Source organism: Rhinolophus ferrumequinum, chromosome 8 (assembly GCF_004115265.2).
Source record: "Rhinolophus ferrumequinum isolate MPI-CBG mRhiFer1 chromosome 8, mRhiFer1_v1.p, whole genome shotgun sequence".
Taxonomy (NCBI): Eukaryota; Metazoa; Chordata; class Mammalia; order Chiroptera; family Rhinolophidae; genus Rhinolophus; species Rhinolophus ferrumequinum.
In genome coordinates, this window is record NC_046291.1 from 44,060,760 (window position 1) to 44,084,431 (window position 23,672).

Sequence of the window (23,672 nt, forward strand, 5' to 3'; positions counted from 1 at the left end):
AGAAACTTAGGTCATTATAGAATCAGGAGCTGTTGTGTGTTGAATAGTGTATTTCAGAAAGATATGTTGAAGCTCTAACCTCTGATACCTGTGAATGTGGCCTTCTTTGGGAAAAAGGTCTTTGCAGACATAATCAAGTTAAGATGAGATTATATTGGATTAGGGTAGGCTGTAAATTCAATGACCAGTATCCTTATTAGGAGGCCACATGAAGACACAAACACGCAGGGAGAATGCTATGTGGTGGTGGAGGCAGAGACTGGAGTGACGCAGCTGCATGCTAAGAAACGGCAAGGATTCCCAGTAATCACCAGACTCTAGGGGTGAAGCAAGGGACATATTCTCCTTCAGAACCTCTAGAAGGAACCAACCTTGCTGACATGTTGATTTTGGACTTCTAGCCTCCAGAGTGTGGGAAAATAAAATTTCTGTTGTTTTAAGCCACCCAATTGGTGCTATTTTGTTATGGCAGCTCTAGGAAACCAACACAGGAGAAAAAGCATGAAGAACTTTTTTCTTTACTGAGAAGCTACTTACATACTAGGCACTGTGCAATACACACGTTATTTCATTACTGTTCTCCTCGTAACAGCCTTGCAAGGCAGATATTACCCTCATTTTACAGATGCAAAAATTCAGGCTCAGAAGTCTTATATAGCTTTTCCGAGGTCACATTGTAAATGGTCTCTGACAAAGAAGCCATTACATCACACTATTGATAACCCATTTTCAAAAGGACAGCTAAACCTAGAAATGGTTTTATCCATCTGGGGCAGCCCCACATGGTCTGATTACAAGAACATTAGAAGCAAAAATTACATCTCTTACTAATGCCTAAAATTTCACTATTTTTCATAATTAATATTTCTTTTTTAAAATGTAAATGTCCTGGAAGGATTAAAATATTCTGCTTGTGAAAGTATAAATATATCAGAGTTTTTTTCTTTCCTGATGTCATATAAGATCTATCAGGTCAAGAACATTGTTTACCTGATTAGAAAGATGAGAGTGAAATAGTAAGAAGAGTACAGAAAGAGGAAACAGACAAACAAACAAACAAAAACTCACAGACACAGACAACAGTTTAGTGGTAACTAGGGGGTAAAGGGGATCAAATATATGGTGATGGAAGGAGAACTGAACCTGTGTGCCGAACACAAAATGCAATATATGGATGATGTATTATAGAAATGTACACTTGAAGCCTATATAATTTTACTAACCAATGTCACCCCAATAAATTTAATAAATAATAATAAAAAAAGGAAACAGTATAGCAGCATAAAATAAATCCCGTCCACTTCAGGATTTTGCTCAGTTCTGGAAAATATTTCTTAGATTTTTTTTTTGGACTTAATCAGTTTGTTGTTAGGGCTGACACTGGAGATTTACATTTGTAATAGTATGAAACATGAGGACTAAGTGGGAATTTTGGTAGGTGTAGGATAGAATATATAACGCATTACTTGTTTCAAGCAATGGTCACATTCTAAGTCTGGTTGTAAAATTTTTATGTTAATATAACTTTTTTTTTTTACTTCATAGAATACATTTTCATCGTGAAACATTTAAAAAAGAGCTAATAGGAAAGAAGAAAATGCCAATTAACTGTAATCATCCCAGCCTAAGTCTAGCAATGTTATATTTTGGCATGTCTTTCCAGGATTTATTGTACTACAAATACATAAAAAAATGAAATGTGATGATACTAACACATGTTTTTAAAGTGTTTATACATTTTTAAAAATGAAAATAATTTAGGAACAGATGCAGAAAACAATATTTGGCATGCTTGATAAAATTAAAAGATTAATTTCTTTTAGTAATAGGAGTTTTATGTTTTAGGTGCAGCTACTCATTGAAGACATTTTAAAAATTCATTTTCATTTTCTGCAGAAGCTAAAATCTCATCCTAGGGCACAGAGAAGAGAAAAGCCTGACTCATTTCATTTGCTGTTAATTTATAACTCTGATACAGACTGCACCCAGAATTGATAAATGATGATTTTTCTTGTGTTTTTCCCAGTTCAATCCCATTAAAATAGTTTCAAAGTGAAATTATCACAGAATGTGCATTATAGGTAAACAACAGACTGGCTGCCTGACAAAAGTAAGACAAGTCAAATCATTTAGCTTTTCAGAGGTTTTGATGGTAATGAATGATTTTTGCTAGGTAAATATCATTTCTAGGTCTGTATTTCATGTGTCTCAGAGGTTTTTTTTTTGAGAAGAAAAGTGATGGTGTGAAGTGGAATGCTGATACCTCCCGGGGTGAGGTGGCTAAGATCCTTACCTGTAGTGGATTGGATGTGCAACAGGTAATACTGGGTAGTTTAGTAATTGAAAGATGGGGAAGGGGAATAAGGACTTTTCAAATTGCTTTGGAAGCCTTGAAGTAGGAGAACCACAGGCACAGATCAGCCAATTATCCACTCAGAACACTGAAAGCCAGAAGGCCTCGCAGCAGTATTTAAAGTGACTCTTATTTCTTGCAGCTGGAGACCAGACGGGGCCTGGAATTGAGTGGTCAACATACAAAGGAGATGGATGGGGAGAGAACCCTTGACAGGTCTTGTAAGTTAGAGTTAGGGCTCTGATAGTGGGCACTTGAGAAATAAGATGAGGAAACTGGGTGAATGTGCTAGAGAATTTTGAACCCTTAATTCCCCTGGGTTGGCAGAAGTGATCCCTGCCCATCTGTTAGCGAAGACCATCCTGTTTTTGCCTGGGGATGAAAGACCCTACAAGAAAAACCTCAACAAGGCCAAATGCTTTTCAAAATGATGATCGGCCTCCTTGAGACATATTCCTTCCTTCCCTCATTGCCTCGAGATGTGACACAAGAGTCAAATCTGAGCATAGCTTGAGGAGGAATGCCTGGGGCAAATAGTTAAATTTCTAAAAAAAACTCAGGATCTGGATATGATGTACCAGGGAACATAAGTGGGAGTAGCTCTTGAGGGCATTGGCCTGGGGCTAGTGCAGATTACAAGGTTGGAAAGTGGAGATTTTATTGAGTTGAGTTCACATTCCCTTGACTCAAGATTTCACCTACTAACAAGGACACTTACAACGCATCCTAAAGTTAGGTGGAGAAGCCGGAATTTCCTTAACATTTTTGCTGCAATGTCCATCTATAGTCGAATGGTATTTCCATGCTGCTGACTGTGGCATTCAACTTTACCCCACGAGCTCAGTGTTCCAGAAAGGAAGTTTAGGAACGCAGATGTACATTTTTCTATATTTTTGTGTTTTTCAAGAATGAATAACAATAGGAAATTTTTATAAGTAATCATTTAAAGTAATTTTAATGATTTTTAAAGTACTTTAAATGATTTTTAAAGTAGTCATTTATTTTAATAAAATGTAGCACCTTAATTGTATTTACTTGAAAATATAAATACTGTAATTATTTTCTGTGGATTTTTGACACATTTTGGAGAACAAACTTGAAATCAATTAATGCAGTGAAAAGGTTACCAGAGTGCTGAAGAATAGAGTCGGAGGCTCAGGCATGTGGGCATGTTAGAATGGATTGATTATGTGAGACTAGAAAATCCATCCCCGACTCTGTTCCCTGGGAGAGCCCAGATAACACGTCAGTCACTAAAGCAATAAGGAATGCACTATTAAGGGAGACATTGGCATCTTAGAGAAGTTTTGTAGTGACTGTCCTTTCTAGGCTACAGTTAAGAGTCGAAGATTGTCATCTGTGGTTGCCTAGAGAAAATGGGAATGATAGAATTCCAGGATATCTGAGGCCAAATGGTGGCACTTTGGACATAATTTCTGTAATAGACAACAAGGCCAGAGTGGCAATCAGGGAACCCTGATCTAGTGGGATCTGTGGCAGGGTTCATACATCACGGGGCTCCTGGGAGAAGAGAGATGGAAAGCTCATCAGGGTGTAACTTGTTAACTTCAATTAATGGAAAAATAGGAGTTTTGAAGAAAAGACTGATGTTAGAGGCGACAATGGACAATAGGTTCCAGATCTGAGTTAGTTATCAGAGAGATCTGAGCTAGTTCACAGACGCAGAGCTCATAAGTTGAAAGGAAAGCTGGGTTCTCTTGAGAAAGATCCTTGAGAGTTTTCTTCTAGTATATGCAATAAATACTCCAATTCTTACCCAAAAGGACTCATCAGATAATGACACTTTGGATAGAGACCTTTCCAGGGGTTTTGGATAAATAATCTGAGCTGGTACTTGGGATAGGGAACCAGAAGTATCATCATGAGCCCTGATTAGGGTAAAATTTTGGAAAAGCAGGTTTTTTTCCCTTTAAATTAGAGTTTTTTTGGGCAACATTTGTTAGAAGAGTTACATAGATTTCAGGTGTACAATTCTGTAATCATTATCTATATCTCACATTGTGTGTTCACTACCCAGAGTCAGTGCTCTTTCTATCACCATATATTAGACCCCATTTACCCTCTTCTAGAGCCCCACTCCCTTCTCTCCCCCTTACCATCTGGCAGCCCCTAAACTATTGTCTATGTCTATGAGTTTTTGTTCTTTCAATTGTTTGTCTTGTTCTTTTTTTAATTATAGTTTATTGGGGTGACAATTTTTAGTAAAGTTACATAGATTTCAGATGTACAATTCGGTATTACATCATCTAAAAATCACATTTTGTGTTCACCACCCGGAGTCAGTTCTCCTTCCATCACCATATATTGGATCCCCTTTACTCTCATCTCCCACCCCCCAACCCCCTTACCCTCTGGTAACCACTAAACTATTGTCTGTGTCTATGAGTTTTTGTTTCTCGTTTGTTTGTCTTGTTCTTTTGTTGTTTTCAGTTTATATACCACATATCAGTGAAATCATACGGTTCTCTGCTTTTTCTGTCTGACTTATTTCGCTTAGCATTATACTCTCAAGATCCATCCATGTTGTCACAAATGGTCCTATTTCGCCTTTCTTACCTCCGAATAGTATTCCATTGTGTTTATATACCACAACTTCTTTATCCATTGGAAGAGCAGGTTCTAAATGGAGCCTTGGCCTAAATCTGTCTTACAGTGAGTCCAACTCTCTGTATCAAAAAAAAAAAAAAAAAAAAAAAATCAGAAGTAAAACTAAAACTGGGAGAAATTGAAGAGGTTAGTGTCACCCTCAAAGACTGAAAGGACACAGGGTTATTCCAACATATTTCACTTTACCTGTTTGACCCCTGCTACAACCATGTGGAATTTTGTCAGATGATGGTGGGCTACCACAAACTTAACCAAGTAGCAGGACCAATTGCAGCTGTGTCAAATAGTTTATGTCTACTAGAACAGATCAATATAGCTGCTGGTACTTGGTATTGATCTAGCAAATGCATTCTTTTCAATCTCTATGAATCAGGAGTTGCAAAGTCAATTTACTTTTTGTTAGATGGACAGTGACACATATTTACTGTCTCGCCCCAGGACAATATTAATGCTCCTGCTCTCAATGAAAATAAGGTCTGCAGGGACTTTGATTATCTTAACATTTCATAGATCATGACACTGGTCCGCTATATTGATGTCATTGTGCTAACTGGATCTGATGTGCAAGGAAAAGAAAGTACCCTGGTTGCCCTAGTAACAACATTCATGTCAGATGGTGGGAGAAAAACTCTGTGAAATTTCTGAGAGCTGCTTTATTGCTGACGTTTTCAGAGATTCAATGACCTCAGACATTCCACGATATTCTGCCCATGGTAAAGGACATGTTGTACCCAGTACAACTAAGAAAATAGGCAGAGTGCTTTGTGGGCCTCTTTGAATTTTTAAGATCGCATACACTGAACTTAAAAATACTTCTTTCACCCATTTACGGGATGACTTTGATGGCTGCCTGTTGCAAGTAGGGCCCAGAGCAAAAGAAGGCTCTGCAGCAGGTCCAGGTTAGAGTATAATACAAGCTGCCCTGTCTTTCAGGTGGATCCAACTGGGCAAGAGGCAGATAAGGACTCCATATGGAGTGTCTGGAAGCCCCAACAGGAAAGTTGCAACACAGACCCCTAGGGTTTTAGAGCAAGATCATATATTCCATCGGAGAGAATTACCAGCCGCAGTTTCTGGTACCTCGCTGAGCAGGGGTAGAAACTGAGCAACTGCCTGTCAACTGCTTCCCACAACCTGGGTAGTTCATTGTAAAGTTTGGATGAGCACAGTGACAATTCATTGTAAAATGGTGCTATGGTCTGAATGTTTGTGGCCCCCACAGATATCTTGAAATCCTAACCCACAAGGTAATAATATGAGCAGGTGGGATCTTTGGAGGTGATTATTTCATGAAGGCAGAGTCTTCATGAGTGGAATTAGTGAGTGCCCTTACAAAAGAGGCCCTGAGAAGGCTCCCTTGTCCATTGCACCATGTGAGTTATAGCAAAACGACAGCTGTCTATGAGGAAGTGGGTTCTCACCAGTCACTGAATCTGCCGGTGCCTTGATCTTGGACTTCCCAGCTTCCAGAACTGTGAGAAATAAATGTCTGTTGTTTATAAGCCACCCAATTTATGACATTTTTGTTATAGCATCCCGAATGGACTAAGACAAATGGAAATGGTACTTTCGGAATCAGGCCAAAACAGATCATATGGGCAAATAAACTATGTAAATGGGTGACCCAAATTCTGTTTACCTGTCTCTGATGCATTGACATATCTCCCTCACCTCATATATATGGGACTAGTTCACACATGGTTGGCTTCATATGTGGAACCAAATACGGGCTGCTACCTCTCTATAGCCCTACTCAGGGGTGGCCTTAAAGGACAGTGGGAAGGAGGAAATATTTCCAGTGAGCAGGGGTGTGAGCATTAGACACGGCTGTTTACTTTGTATGAAGAAGTGGCCTGGGGTAAGGGTATACCTACGAAGAAGCTGGTGAATGGTTTGGCTTCAGCAGGGGACTGGAATGGACAAGATTAGAGGATTAGGGACAAGAAGGTCTGAGGAAGGGGCGTGAGCTGGACATACGAGTGTGTGTCGCTCTTCCTAGCCCTGTTTCCCCGAAAATAAGACCTAGCCGAACAATCAGCTCTAATGCGTCTTTTGGAGCAAAAATTAATATAAGACCCGGTCTTATTTTACTATAATACCTGGTATTATATATCATATCATATCATATCATATCATATCATATCATATCATATCAAGACCTGGTCTTATTTTACTATAAGACCGGGTCTTAATGTATAATATAATATAATATAATATAATATAATATAATATAATATAACACCGGATATTATAGTAAAATAAGACTGGGTCTTATATTAATTTTTGCTCCAAAAGGCGCATTAGAGCTGATTGTCCGGGTAGGTCTTATTTTTGGGGAAACACAGTATTTTTTGTTATTGTCTGCTGTAACACATCCAACACAGAAGAAAGACTGAGCAACCAGGTAGACAGAATAATCCTTCTGGTGGATACTGGTCAGCTTCCGTCTTGAGTCACCTCAGTGCTTGCACAGTGGGCTCATAAACAGAGCAGCAAGGGTGGCCGAGGTGAAGACTGCACAGGAGCTCAACAACACGGAGTCCTATTCACCATGGCTGATGTAGCTACTGCTGCTGCTGAAGGCTGGATCTGCTAGAAACAGAGATCAGTGCTAAGCTTCTGGTACATTATCATTCCTCAAGGAGATCAACTACTCTCTTGAGGCCAGTTGATTATACCAATCCCCTTCCACCCTGGAGATGACAGTGATTCTTCCTTACCTGAATTGATATCTTCTCTAGATATGGGTTTCCTTATCTGCTCACAGGCTTCTGCAACACCACCATTCAAGCACTACCCAATGTGATTTACAAAGGCCACACCACATAACGTCCTCTGAGATCAAGGTACTCATTTCATAGAGAAAGAGGTGTGAAGGTGGATGCATGGCCAAGAGATCCTTTGGTCCTACCATGTGACCCATCACTTGGAAACAATCTGATGATTAGAATTACACAATGGCTCAGTTAATGCCCTTCAAGATTGCTTCAAATCACTGGCTGACATATAATGAGGTGACTTCGTAGCTAAAACACACAGGTCCAGAAACCAAGACATGGAAATAGAACCCGTTCTTTTCACCATCACTCCCCTGAGGTCTACTTGATGGAATTTGTACTTTTCCTTCTTGACAACTAAGCGCTGCTAGATTAGGGGAATATTTTCACTGAGCAATACAGCAAGTATCCGTTGAAACTGAAGTTATGATTACTTCAAGAGAGTGAAAAGTAACTCCTGATTTATTATTGGATCCTCATACCAGCAGCAAAAGAAAAGAATTACTACATTCCTGGGTGGGTGGGGGGGGGGTATGAGCCTCAATATTATGAAAAGCAAGGATTCCTACTGAACAGTGGAACTCAGGAGATGTATTGGTGTTTCCATGACTGGTTATAATGATGAACCAGCAATTGCAGTGACCATGGCATGATAGAACAAAGCAACTAAGAGCTCAGACTCTCAGGTTGAAGATCGAGGTCATTCTACCAGAAAGCAACTCGGATAAGCTGAGGAGGGACAGTGCAACTTGACAGACAGAAAAGAGAGAAAAATATATAAAAGGTGATAGGGAGGTGAGACGATGAATATGAATTTTGGTTTGGGTATCAATTGTGGCGTCTGTAGCTTGTCCCTCTAACCCTTGTGCATTAAGCTGTTTAAAGAGGCCAACACCCTGAATACTCAGTAACAGATGGCATTCAATGTGGGCACACGTGGATCTGAGTGGTACCAAGGATGGATTGTGTTAAGGTGCCTCTGGTGCCTTCCCTTCCTCTTGGTCATTTTCCTGAGTCCAGCTGTGGCTGGAGAGGACAATTCTAAGTATGTTTTCCTTCCTTTGCACTGAAAGCATCTTGCCTGAAAAGTGTGGTATGTCTTTGATTTCAGCCCCAGCGCGCCTCTGATGCTGTGGATGACGGAGGTGTGAAATTGGGAGCTGGAATATGGATCTAGATGTTAGGACGCAGGTCTGTAGAGGTAAATTTAAGTGTTTCCAGACTGTGGAAAGTATGTGAAGACATCGGAGGGAAAGAGATTCTTTAGGAAGAATTTCAAGAGAAAAGAGAAAGGTCATGGGGAAAAGTCCCAAAGACTATGTAAAGCATGTACATTTGAGGAATAGTTAATGTATGTGCAAAAAGGGAACATGAGCAAAATGCTTAAAGAGTGGCCAGTGGTAATACTAGGAGAATGCTTAACTTTTTAATTTAAGGATAACCTCGCTAAGCCAAACTTACTAATCTTCTCCATTTTTCTGTAGGAAACAGAAGTAGTAACACACACATACACATGCACACACGCTTCTATAAACAGTATTTTACAAAGCCCTTTTACAAATTTTCACATTTGATATATAACCATTATGTAATATGCTCAGCTGTCAAATTTATCCCCATTTTAGAGGTAAGGAATTGGATCTCCTACTTTATTGAGAAAGAGTGGATCGCTGATGTTAAAGCAAAGCCTATCTCTTGTTAAACTGCAGGAAGTAACTCTTCATTTTTCTAGACTTTGAATTTTAGTTTCTGATTCGAAGTTTACAGCTTCAGGTTTCACATGTTATTTATAGACCTATTTCTATTATGTCTGTTGTTACAGCCTTCCCCTGATCTATATGTCTTAAACAGGGCAAACACATTTCTAGTATTCAAATCATTGTATATTGATTGATTCATTTACACGTAAAAGCTTTTCTTAGTCACCCTCATGCACTGTCTCAGTTTAAAATAGAAGCCTCAGATGTTAGATTAACAAACATTGTTTCTCTTTTTGGGATATAGGCTGAAATACATATACAATGTAAACAAATAACATGTACACATAAAAGATGAAAATAGGCCTACTGGTATTACACTTGCTTCAAATATATTTGTACGTGTAGGCCATAGAAAGAAAGTAAAATAAAAATAAATATTAAATAAAAATCTTCAGTTTTTTTGGTTTTGCATGGATAAGTAGTGTTCAAAAATATTTATCTTGGAAGGAAAAAATGTGCTAAATTTTGTAGGTGCACCCATTTTGTAGCAGCAATAGACATATTTGCCATTTCTTAATTTTAAAGAGCACAGCCAGAAATGATCAAAATGAGTTTTTCCCCTTGATTTGGCACTAAAAATACATATGAGACTCTAGAGGGCACTCTATGCCTGCAGTGTTTCAAGAGGTGGTGAAATTCCTTCTAAAAGCAGCATTGAATGCAGATATTTAAAATTCTTCGTGAATACTTCCAAGAAGATTAGAATTCTTACCCAAGATCTTGAAATCAGTATGGATCAATGGGATGTAGCCTTCTATGTTACATATTTTCACTTGGGATAGTTTTTGTTTTTTAACGCCGGGGATATAATTAAGTTTTTAAGAGAATATACCTATATTTAAAAGGTTAAATGTTCTAATATGTGTTTTCTCTGCATTGCTTAGTTACATTTAATTTCTTTACTTGATTGCTATTGTTAGTAATAACATTATTATCACTATTATTGTTAAAACCCTTTAGTCAGACTTTTGGGATGTTTTCTGGGAGTGGGATCGTCATTACTTTGGTCTTCCCTAAATACATGCACAGGAAAAGTATATGGGAGGGCTTCATCTGGTGCCTGGATTATAGTAGGTGTTAACTGAATGTTCTTTAATCTGAATATGAAGATTAATAAAAACCCCTTTAATATTAATGAAGAAATCATACTTTCTGTATCTGTGCCTTCTTTCCTGGGCCATTCATGGGATAGATGATAGTAAGAACCTGGACACGTGGGGTTTAATTAGCTCAGAGACAATTTTTGATTCTTGGTAGGTTTTTTAAAAGTCTGAACTGGATTGCATGTAAGATATTGCATTCTAAATTCTAACGATGCTCACATTCCCCCATTGTTGTACATCACCTGCCTGACCTGAAAAGCTGTATGTGTTTAAAACTTCTGGATACAACCAGGATCTTTTGCTGGAAGCAAATGTTTCTTTGGAACACCATTTTGTGGTTGAATAAGTGTTATCGCATCAGTTTGGTTTATCAGCCCTTGTGTAAAACCTCCTTAGCTTCCGGGATCTCTCTAGTCTTTACAGCTGATATTGGTTTTCCATTTGTAGGCTCAACTTTGCCAGACTTCACTAAGGGGAATTGAAATCTTAGGCATAGCTCACCGTTGCTTTTCTTGTTCTGACTGTGCTTTAAGTGCTAATAACTTGCGTTGCACACAGCTCCAATCACGTATTCCATTTCCAGGAAGTGGGTACTGAATTTTTTCCCACTGAATCTTAAATGAATCATATCTTGGTCACCCTCCAGCTCCCCAATTCTTCCTCAAGTAACTTGAATCCCGTTTCACTCTTTTTGTGTCTGGAGATGGAAGTCTCAGGTGAACTACAGGCCACTAGAGGGAGTGATTATCTGATGCCACTTAACAATGTTGTACAGTTCATTCTACATTCCCATTGCAGTGTTTCCTCATCCACCTGTACGGACATGCCTTGTTGGACTCTCCTGACACTAACACTTGCCCTCATCCCCTTTATCTGGTCGTCACAATCCCTTATATTTATGTAACAGTATCAAACACATTCATTCTTTAACCTATTTATCATTATCAGCTCTGATAATCAGCATCTATACATTGAATATCATCATTTCTTCTGTATAGATGAGAAATCTGTGGCTGAAAATATCAGGAGTTGCACCTATGGCTTTATATTGCAGGTATCGTGTGCTTTTTTTTTTTTGCTGTTGTTTGTTTGTTTAAAATAATTGCAACTGGTAATAGAATTTAACTGTCTTACCTGAACTTATTACTGAGTCTGCTGAAGCTCTTGCCCCACGTTGTGAGGCCTCAGTATTTTTGTTCAGCTCATCTGAATTAGAGCTCATATGTTGACTCCAAAAACTGGATTATCATATTATTAAAAATAAAGTTCACTATTCCTAAGTCTCACAATATCACCGTCAGCACATAGAGGCATCTTCTGAGCTAATAACTCGACATCCTCTTTTCAAGCGGAGCGTCCCAGACTTACGTGAGAAGAATCACCCAAAGTTTTATTATATGCACAGATTGCCAAGTTACCAGGCTTCTTTCCTGGGCACACTGTGATTTAGTAGGTCTGGGATGAGGTCTGAGAGTTTTTAAACAAGTGTTGTAGACAGTTCTTCTCTCCAAGTAAATTTGAAAATCAACTTCTTAGAGCAGAGTTGCATAGAAGGGCATGAAATTACCCTGCTCATGCTCATCTCCTTTCTTGCGCCTTTTGTCTCGGTAGGTGAATTTGAGCATCTTTCTTTCCTTTTTATCTCCTACTCTGCCCAGCTCCTGCTGTCAATGACAGAATTTCATTTTTGGTAGCCTGTCAGCCCACTGTGTAATTTGGGTTTGGAAAGCCGTTTGATCTATAGATGCTCCTTGTCCTGAATTGAATTGGAGTAAATGATTCTGACATTGTACCCACCGAAGATGATAAATAAAAGAGTTCTGGACACAGACAGTGTTGACTTAAATCCCTTTCCTATCTTCTCAGAAGAAGGTGATATGTCTTTCTTTAAATGACCTATTCCATCCCTGTAGAAGCTGCGAGACTATGTGAATGATTCTTAACTTAAATTCCAGTAGACCCTTGGTATAGTATAAAAACAAAGCACATATGTAAAAATCCCATAAGAAAAATTGTATAATGGTTATTTGTGTTAAGAAATAAGATGTTCTGGAAAGGCATGTAATCTAATCTAACCTAACCATCCTTTATTGTAAAGAGATGAGAAATAAATTCTCATCTTGAAAACTGCTAATCCACCCATTAATGAACTTATATTGTCATGTTCCCTCATCTGTGGGAGCATAACTCTAACAGAGCACAAGGGAACCCACAAGGCCAAGGGGGAGATCACAGCTATTGTCTCCCAGAGAAGAGGTTTCATGCAGTGGAGGCCCTTTGGGGAATTTGCCATGATTCTTAGCAGGACAGGTGTAAAATCCTAATTCAGTCAGGTCCAGAGTTGGGTTCAACTTAAAAACAAAACAAAACTCTCAAAACTAATGTATAAAATCAGAGTGCCAATTTATTACTGTGCCATTACATCTGTGATAAAAACTGAAATCCTCCTATCAGCCAAATCCTGCCTTTTCTCCATGTAAACCCACATGGAAATAAATTTTATTACCAGAAAGACTGATTGCTAAATTTCCTATTTTTTTCTTGACATAATCTGGGTAGTCGTAGCCAAAGTTTGAAAAAGACTATTCTTTGATTTTGTGGCTGATCAATCTTTCTTTCTGACTAATACGTAATTTCTTCAGCTATATTACAAACTTTAATTGGTTTATGCTTATGTTTCACTGACTTGGGAATTATACTTTTTAGGTGACTTTGCTTAATTGTTATTGTAAATATTTATGACCAATCTGCTCTATATTCTTATTGACCTGATTACACAAAAGAGTGGCTGAAGGCTTTTTTTCTTCTTTACACTATACCCTTTCATTTTAGTTTTAACTGAAATATGACATTTTATTCTTCAAATAGCGAAGATGTGATTCACTAATTCAGCATATTTAGAAAAAAAGAAAATTTATTTTAGGCAAGTTCTTTACTTTTGGATGACATAATAATTTACCTTAGCTGAGAGATAATACTTGAAACATAGTTTTCTCTTAACTAAAGAACAAGAAGCTGGCGTAACTTTTACTGTTTTACTATATCACATCAACAATTCTGATTATGTTGTACTTGGATTTAGCATATTTTGTTCAGTACTGGCTACATATTAATATTTTTCTTTTCATTAGGAATTGAATAGTTAAATAAGGTAATAGGAAAAAAATAATGTTTAATTTACTTTAGATGTCCAGGGTTTTTGCTTTTTGTTTTTCTGGAGTCTAATGGTTTTGATAAATGTTGTTTCAGTATTATTTGAATATCTGACAGGCTCTCCATTAATATTCCATATAGTACAACAAGTTGACTTCAGTTTGACAGACAAGAGATGTAGTCTAACCTGGACTCCAACATTATCAATGTGTTTTGAATAAAAAATGCCAACCATGCTTGTGTGGCTTTGTACAGATGAAGACCATATGAAAAGAAATGAATTGGTTGTAAAGATTTGATGATAAGTGACAATTCTATTAGAAAGAATACCCCAAAGAAATAATGTATCATCAGACAAAAAGGAATATTTACATTACAGAAAGAAGTTGCAGAAGTGTGGAGGATGTAGGAAATGATTTATGCTATTTCAAATTACTATGCTTTTGAAAATTGAAATAATTTAATACTATTATTTATCTTTCAAATATATGTGTTTATATAATTTTTTAAAATTTTAGAATCCATTTATGTTCAAACATTTTGGTGAGTTTCACTAGTCTTGCTTATGTGTTAAATAGAATCAGGAAGGCAGAGGACACCATATTCCAGTCACTCTGCCACTTAACACCGCCTCCTTTGTCACAGTTCATCATCACCACAATCTTCTGAAGCAGGTTGTATCCTTCCCACTCAGAAACATCAAAATGAGTCCCAGAGAGATAAGGTTATGCCACAGATCACAGACAGAACTTTCAGCAAAACTGGCATCAGAACCGTAGTCCTTCGGTTCAGTAACTCATTCCATACTATGCAGTATACTTTGTAAACTATAAATCAACATGCACTGTGAGAATTATATTTATGACCTAATAGTATAGCGTTTTGCTAGAGTATTTTACTGTATAGAAAGGCATTGCATTTAATTCCAAGCCTGATGAATACTAGAACTCAATTAGTTTTTTATTGAGCACATCAATGCATGTGCCAAGTGTTTTATGTGAAGCATAGTGGTAAACCCTCACAACATCTCATTGCCGCAAATAATACTGTTTTCCTCATGTTGCAAATGAGAAAACAGGCTCAATACATTTAAGTAGCTTGCTTAATAGTAATGTGTATTGCCAACTTCCTTTCCTCTGAACCATGTTCTGTGTGGACATTACCTGGCCCATTGTTAGTCAGTGGTATGAATTCCTTGTGTAAAGAATTACACATGCAGCTTTCCACAGAGGCCAAGTCCAACTCCTTATTTATTTAATCATGTTTAGACTCTTCCTACAATCCATTGCTCAATTAGTTTTTGACCCATTAGTTCTCAAACCACCACCCAAACTCCATGGTTTGGATCTAATAACAAATTTGGGTTTCATAAATGGTTACACACACACACACGCACACATATATTTGAAGATATACATAAAAGAAGAAAAATATGGATGTATCTGTATCTATATCTATCTATCTATCTATCTATCTATCTATCTATCTATCTATCTATCTATAGTTGACCTTTGAATAATATGTGTTTGACCTGCACACGTCCACTTATACACAATTTTTTGCCAATAAATATATAGTTGACCCTCCATATCTGAGGGTTTTAAAACCAACCTCCCACAGATTGAAGACAGTATTTTTGATCTTGGTTAGAAATCTACAGATGTGAAAGGCCTATTGTTCTATGCCATTTTATATAAGGGAATTGAATATATGTGGATTTTGGTATCCGTGGGTGTAGGGTAGGGTCCTGTAACTGTGGGTTGTTCAGGGTCCTGTAACAAAGTAGTTGTTCAGGGTCAACTGCACATTTAAGGATATATATATATATATATATATATATATAATATATTACATATATATATTATATATATATCCAAAAAAATGTATACACATTTTAAGAAAGGAAAAACTGTATTAAAATTATGCTGATGGTAACCACTTTGAGCAATCCTGTAATTGAAGAAGTCAAACGTGACTTGTATTCATATTTTGTTATCGGTATATATTGAGAATTACAATTTTAATACAGTTTTTTCCTTTCTTCAAATATGTACACATTTTTTTGGCACCTTCTGTCTATGATGAGATATTGATATCCTTAAACTCTGACATTGAGAAACTAGGAGAAAGAGCCCACATTTAAGACTGGTTATTTAATGGTTGGTGAATCCTCAGGTATAGAAGGTTGTTACTAGACTTTTTTGTGTAATCACTGATTGGAGAAAAGATGTCTCTGAATTAGCATAAAATAAATATGACCATTAAGCTTTTGAAAAGCATTGACTTACTATAGGCAAACTGTAGGCTTCTAAGGAGTTAAGTGAAAGAGAACAGATTGGAACAGATTAGTCATCAGCGTTTATTTTTCATCCATAATAAGCTAAAGAGAGTTTTGGTTGTGTAAGTCAATGGAAGTTCGCTGATTTCCCAGTATGATTTAACAAGCAATCAACATAAGCAGCTTAAATATATTGCAAATAAATTGCAACATTGTATTTTCCTATACTTTCTCAGATGTGCCAAAGCAAGTACCCTTCATGTCAACTGTCTTATTTAAAAGCCTGACACACACACACACACGCACGCACGCACGCACACACACATCTGACACTTTTGTTTCCTTTTATTGTAGTGTACCCTTGAACTGTACCCATTGTTTCTGGACTGTCGTTTTCAAACTTTTTCTTTCTCTTTGTGAGGCTAACAAGGAGGAATTCTGCTGGTTTTGATGAGAAATCTGTCTTTCTCTTTCATTAATCCTCTTTTCCAGTTTGACATTACTTTAATTACTTTAAAAAACCCAAACAAAAAAAATACTTCACTACCAAAATAGTACTCTTTGCTTTAAAGCAAAAATATTGGGAAGAAAGTGATGTAATGTGTGAGGGTTGAGGAGGAAGGTGAGATGAGAAAGCAAGAGTAGAAGAGACAAGGTAGGACTGACAGCTATACCCAGGGCCAGGTATATGATGAGTCAGATCCAGAGAGAACCTGGAAGCAGGGTATAGAGGAAAAAACACAAGGTCTAGGCAGAGACCTGGCTCAATACGTTCTTGTGTCAGTCTAGGCAATTAATTAATTAATTAGTGTCTCTGAGCATCCATCTCTATAAAATGAGAATTACATCCCCCTCAAAGGGACTTTACAAATATGTGAATATGTTGTAACTGTAATTATACTAAAGTCTTAAGATGAAGCTGAGATAGCAGCAGCAAATAGCAGGAACTGAGGAGGATTTGAGCTCTTGGAGGGCCAGACCCCAGTTGGCCTGGGGTCTAAACAGCTATGGCTAAGAGCAGGACTGTCTGGCCTGGAGGGCTGCAGGGAAAGGGTGCATTCTCCAAGAGGAGGGTGCGATGGAGAGTAATGACAGGCATCCATCCTATTGAAACTTTTGGATCTTCCATGTTTGGGCATGTGCTTGTCTCTGAGACTTTGTTTAAGGTTTATCATCTTGTATCACTTGTTTCTGCCTAGAAGTGGAAGGCATTTCCTGAGCCTATCAGAGGGAGAAATGGATGCCACTAGAAAGTCTAAAGTGCCGTTGGAAGACCTAATTCCCAGGATTGAAGCCAAACGATATTCTCAAATATAACTCAGGGTTCTAACATGTGAATAAGGAAAGGCTTCAAAGAAATCCTTTTCAGAACTTCTAAAGCTCATTCCACTGGGTTTGATATTTTAGCATCAGTTATAAGTGAAAAGAAAAATATATAGATAAACTTCTTCAGCACCTCTTTTTTAGAGAACCACTTCTCCCATTTCGTAACAATTAGCTGGACCTGGCCAGCTCATGTTTCCTGAACCCTCTTAGTTTCCAGTCCAGGCTTGCCAGTCAGAGCACTGCACACTCCTGATCTCAATGGTTGCTATGGGGATGTGCATGTAACGCAAACTGGACGATTCAAAGTCCTCCAGGTTTCTGACTTCTATAATACATATGGTTTTAGGATACCTGCAATCTTTTTGCTGCCACACAGAAAAAATCCTCTCTGAGTTGAAGCAAAGCAAAGGCAAGCAGAACCAAAGTCAAGGAGGCAAGAGAACAAAGTCCTGATTGCATTGTTTAAACTCCTGGATTCAGCAGGAGATGTATTTTTTGGTCTTCTCACATATATTTTTCTGTCACTTGATTTTGAAAGGGTTCTGGCTTGTACAGTCCCATAGTGTTAAGCTCCAAACAATTCTCATTACATTATGTAATTTATAATTTAGCTGAGCAAAAATAAAAAATATGTTTTTGCTAAAAATAATTTAATATTGTAGGCTGCATTATCATATCCTTAGAAGTGTTTACTATTGCTTTAGGAATAACAGGTCAGTATGTCCCATAAAGCCTATTAACATGAAAACTTTTCTCATATAGTTCTTTGTGTCTATCTTATTAATTAGATTAAACGCAATGGTTTAGGAAAGAAACAGTTCCTATAGTGACTTCAAACAATAGCTCTCAGATGATCCTAAGAGGTAAGCCATAGTAAATTAGGAAAATGTGCAGATATCTTTTCTTGGATACATCTTTTGAAAATAGAAAATTGTTTAAAATGTCAGCTATGAAGACAATATATTGTCTCATGTAACCTGAATAGCAGCTATACTGAAGTGCTAAACATTTCCAAATGCTATCATGTCTGTCTAAGAAGAGTAACAATAAAAATATTATTTGAAAATAATAAAATTGGTTTCTTATCTCAGAAAGACTTTGCAAAGGTCTTTGGTCATTATTCAGAGCTGTAACATTAGCTCATTAAGTGAGAATATAAAAGAAGACTAATGGTCTTCTCAGAATATAAAACTATAATAAATTGTTAATTATACACTCATTATCTTCTCCTTGGTCATCATGATGATTAACTTTTAAAACTTGAGAGAATAAGCCCAATTAATTCATTTTGATTAGGGTTTGCTCTGGGTTAAAATACTTCAATTTGTACCTGCTTTCATGGAAAACATGTTGAAATATCCAAGGTTTTAGGAAAATATAATCACTTTAATTTCATATTAGTTATAAAATATTGAGCATAGCATAATTATGATATGTCAATAGGTAGAAAATGGGCCCTGTTTTTAATAATTGAATATTTTTTACATTGTATTTTATTTTAGTTTTTGATTAGGTAATACTAAAATTAAATTAAATGAAAAATATAGTAAAAAGTCTATGCCATTTTTTGCTCCATATGCCCAATATCTAGTCTATGTTCTTTCTCCCATCCCTACCCTCACATAAGCAATTGCTTTGCTTACCTTCTTATATGTCCTCCCAGAATTTTTTATGCATGTTCAAGGAAACACGTATATAGAACCTTAAAGTGCTGAAATTGTAAAAGTAGATTATTTAACAAATGGTCCTGGAATGTTGGGTAGTTCTCTGAAAAAAATAAAATTGGATCCACATTGTACATTATACACTATAATAAATTACAGATGCATCGAGAATTTATATGTAAAGAAAGATGCCATTAAAATACTAGATGAAAATTTATTTTTCAGTAGGATGGCTTTTTAAACTATGAATCAAAATCCAGAATCCATAAAAAAAATAGTGAATTTGGATACATAAAAAGAAAAACATTCTTTATGACAAAAACACCACATGATAAGTCAAAAGACAAATTGCGAACTTGGAAAAATTTTGTAACCCATATCACAAGCAGAGCTAATCTATTTTACAGAAAGTTCCTAGCAATCAACCCAAAAGATAAGAGGGCAAAAGATATAAACAGATAGCCCACAAATAACAAAATACAAGTAATTTAAAAACATATGTAAATGTTGTAAAGTTCACTGAAAATTAGAGACGTGCATATTAAAACTATACTGTTACCATTTCTCCTGTCATTTTGGCAAAGTTTTGATTTTTATTATATCTATTGATAATGGGAAACAAGCACGCCTATTCATTGCTCATGGAATGTAAATGATATTAACTGCATATGAAAGGCAACTTGACAATATGTGTCAAAGTTACAAATGTACATTTCACTTTTTGAATCAGCAATTTTGTCAGAAATAAATTCTTGTGAGTATGAAATGATGGATGTACAAGTCCATAGCATGTATTGGTTAAATAAATTATATATCACCACAATGGAATGTTTTTCTTTTTTTTCAGTAACAAAATGTAGTTTATTTTTTTCCTCTACATTTTGATGGAATAATGTCATTTAATGAGTTATTTCATAAATATCTGCCTCTAGCAAGGAACATTTTAGAAATAAAAGATAAAGGAAAATCTTAATATGTGTCACTAATCAAGAATGTATACATGTAGTCTGTTTTTGAGAGGAGCTGTTACAAATAGTTTGTTTCCTTAGGAAGACAGCAATCTAACCTAAATAAATGTAAATTGCTACAGTATCATCAAACAAACTCCCTTGTGTTACAAACATTTTAGCTGGACCCCCAAGGGTCCAAGGATTATGCTGTGCATGTCCAGATTTATTCTCTTTAAGTCCATTTAAACAGCAGTTATTGTTTTTTTAATTTCCCAAATTGCTTTGCACATATGCCTTTTGTGATTAGCCTGTGGTGATTTAATCAGTTTTGGGGAGAGGAATGGGGTAGAAAGCAGGAAATATGTATAGCAGCTTTGTCTGGAACTCTGTTTAAAATAAAGATTACATTTGAGAAAAAGTAAAAAATAGTTTATTATTATTATTATTATAATCAGTAGGATGCTCTCCTAAAATTGTTTTTCTATCAAGTGCTTTGTATATGTGTAATCATAAATTCACAGCACCCTAAACATCATCCACATAGAATAGCCACTTAAAGGTTAAATCCCTTTAGACTTCTGCAAAACCATTTTTTGTTGAGGTAATGAAAATTTAGTCAGACTTGTGGAATCTTGGCTGTTTATAGAACATCCAGAATTAATCTAAAAATCGTTTTTTTACTATGTAGATATCTGTTCAATAATTGCAGAAAAAGTCAAGTTTTTACTTAAAAATAAAATAAATTTTAATAATATTAAATATAAATAATGCTGATATATAATCTCTTAGCCAATATACAGTAATGGTTTTAAATAGATTTTAGTAAGTCTTAAGAAGAGTTAACAAAGTCAGTAATTTAGACAATGGTCAGAAATTCATAGAAATTGAAATGTGTCCTTAGAAGGAGGAATGATTATTAGGAAATAATACTTCCTTATTTCCTTAGCTGAGGTGATTTCTCCAGGTCACAGTACCTGATCTATCCTGGGTTCAAAATCTTTTGTTCTGCTCTGCATTCCCTCTCCTTTCCTTTCCCCATCCAGGCCAATGTCCTCCCCTATTCTGTCTGACGAACTAATCCCACTGTTAGCTATTTGACAATGATTGTGATGAGCAATAAAGAGCTCCTCTTAGTTTCAATATTATAAAAATATTTAAAATAAATGTTGTTGGTGCCTGTTTGTGTTCTTTGTTGTATTGAATCTCATTCTATTTTTTAATTTTTCAATTAGAGTTAACATTCAATATTTTATATTAGTTTCAAGTGTACAGCATAGTGGTTAGACATTTATATAATTTACAAAGTAATCCACCCAATTAGTACAGTATCCATCTAGCACTATACATAGTTATTACAACATTATTCACTATATTCAATGGAATATTTTTCATTTGTTAAACAAGCAAACAAAACAAATAAACAACCAAGTGCTCTATGTACTGAAAGATTTCTAAGACTTAAGATTAAATGAAAAATTAAGGTCCAGGAAAGTATAATATGCTATGATTTGTGTAAATTTGGAAAATGAATATATACGTTATATATATAAAATATACATATACATATATAATATATATGTAAATATTCATTCTATAAAATAGTTGTTACTGGGAAGGGAATAGTTGGGAACTGGGCAGATGAAGACTGTCTTAGATAGAAGGTGTCTTCACTGTATATCTTTTTAAACTTTATAATTTTTGACCGTGTGAATTATCTTTTATATATTTAAAAGTATGAATTAAATGCAGCACTGATAAAAATTCTAAAGAAGAAATAGAGGTACTACTATAGATTGAATTTTAAAAATTGCCTTTTTTTCATTCAAAATGTATCCCATTTTCTGTTCTCCACCATCAGAATGTGAGAACAGATTTTCATAATGAAAGGTATCCAATTGATTTTTTTTGTTCTAAATGTTAAAATTTAGATTATGCTATTGATATCCCCAAAATTGCATATGACTTATAACAATTGCAAGTGCAGTTTATTTTCATGTAGAGTGACATTTATATTGATACTATCTTTTATTTCACACTTGTTTTTAATATTTCTGGAACAGGTTCCAATAATTAAGATAAATGTGGTAATTAAGGGTCTATTAAAGATGAATCATCATCTATATATAAATGTTGTGTGGATTTTGATCACTCTAATATCTGCCACTGCTGTTAAAACAATTCATTCTCATTTTATCAAGTATTCTTGTAGACTTTTATTTTCTTTAAGTCCTCATATTAGAAAGTTGTTTTCCGCTCTGAGTACCACAAAATGCTACCCATATGAGATGAGGATTTTGCATTTCAAGGTTAGGGTAACATTATTCAGTGAATAATAGTGACACCTGCAATTCTTAACATCACAGATAATGGTAATAGTCTCAGCTTCAAGCTACAAACATGGCCGCTGACACATCTTTCACCAAATCAGGACTCTTCTGCTACCTCTTTGCAGATTGCTTCAATTATTTGTGCTCTTCAGTCTACCCTGTTCCTGGAGTTATTTTCATTTCCTCCAATACTTATTATCTTAATATTATAAATATGTTAAAGATGGTCATAGCACATCTTTTTTTTGCTCTCTTTTGTAGAGAAAGTCTCCTAAGAGAACTCTCTGGGGTAACTGGATTTTTCTATATCTGGCTCAAGCTTTATTGGAATTATGTTGATCGATGAAGTCATGTTGTACTAAGTAGAGGCTCTGTTAGCATACCTTGATTTATCTAACTTGCCAGTTAAACTGGTGCTCTACTTTCCCTCTGCAAAACATAGCCATGCTCAGAGCGAGCTGAATGCAGGTGACTCAGGATTGCTTTCTCACGTACTCTGCCCCTCCTGGGACAGTTGCATACTTAGCATAAGTCAGGGAGTTTGTCTCCAAAAGCTTTTATTACTTTTTAATGATTCACCTCCTTACAACAACTGGTTTTCATTAACTGACCAGTTACAAACGCTGATGAGTCAGATAAGAGGATTTCTACTGAAATTGAACTTGAATGGCTGTCCTTTTCATCCTTCCATGTGGACCTAAGTCTTTTGAGATAGGTAGAAAGTTGTTTTTGGTAGAATGTAATATAGTGTTATGATATAGTATTATGATTCAGGAAAGTGATTAAAAAGATTTAGAGAATATTTGAAATGAGGGCAGGAAAAATGGGAGTGGGAGCAAAATGAGAAAACTGTGTATCTACAGGTCAACTATTTCCTATTTCTAGTGGAAGAAATCCATTTTCAAGCCACAAGTTAATATCCCTCCACTTTCCCCATGATTTCCTTTAATAAGAGACAAAAACTTTTATGCTAATATTAAGGATAATTCAAATAGAAATAACTGGACACACTAGCCATTTCTATTTTAGAGTGAATGAGTTTTTAGGCTGTGAGTAAATGACTGAGACTGATGGGGACACAGATAAGAAACAAAAAGAAAAGCACAAACACCAGGCTGGATCAGGGCAGGACAGGATGTACCTTCTTAATCTAGTATTAGATGAGGACAATATATTTGACTATTGGATAAACCTATTATTTTTAAGTTGTTCATGTAATCAATGTCATATTGTTGATCTGAGCAACCGAAATCTTATTCATGTTGTGCTATCTACCCATTTTGCTGAACTGCTATTACCCTGACATTTTAGTATTAACTATATTTGAGTAAGTCTTTTCATCATGTCATTTTA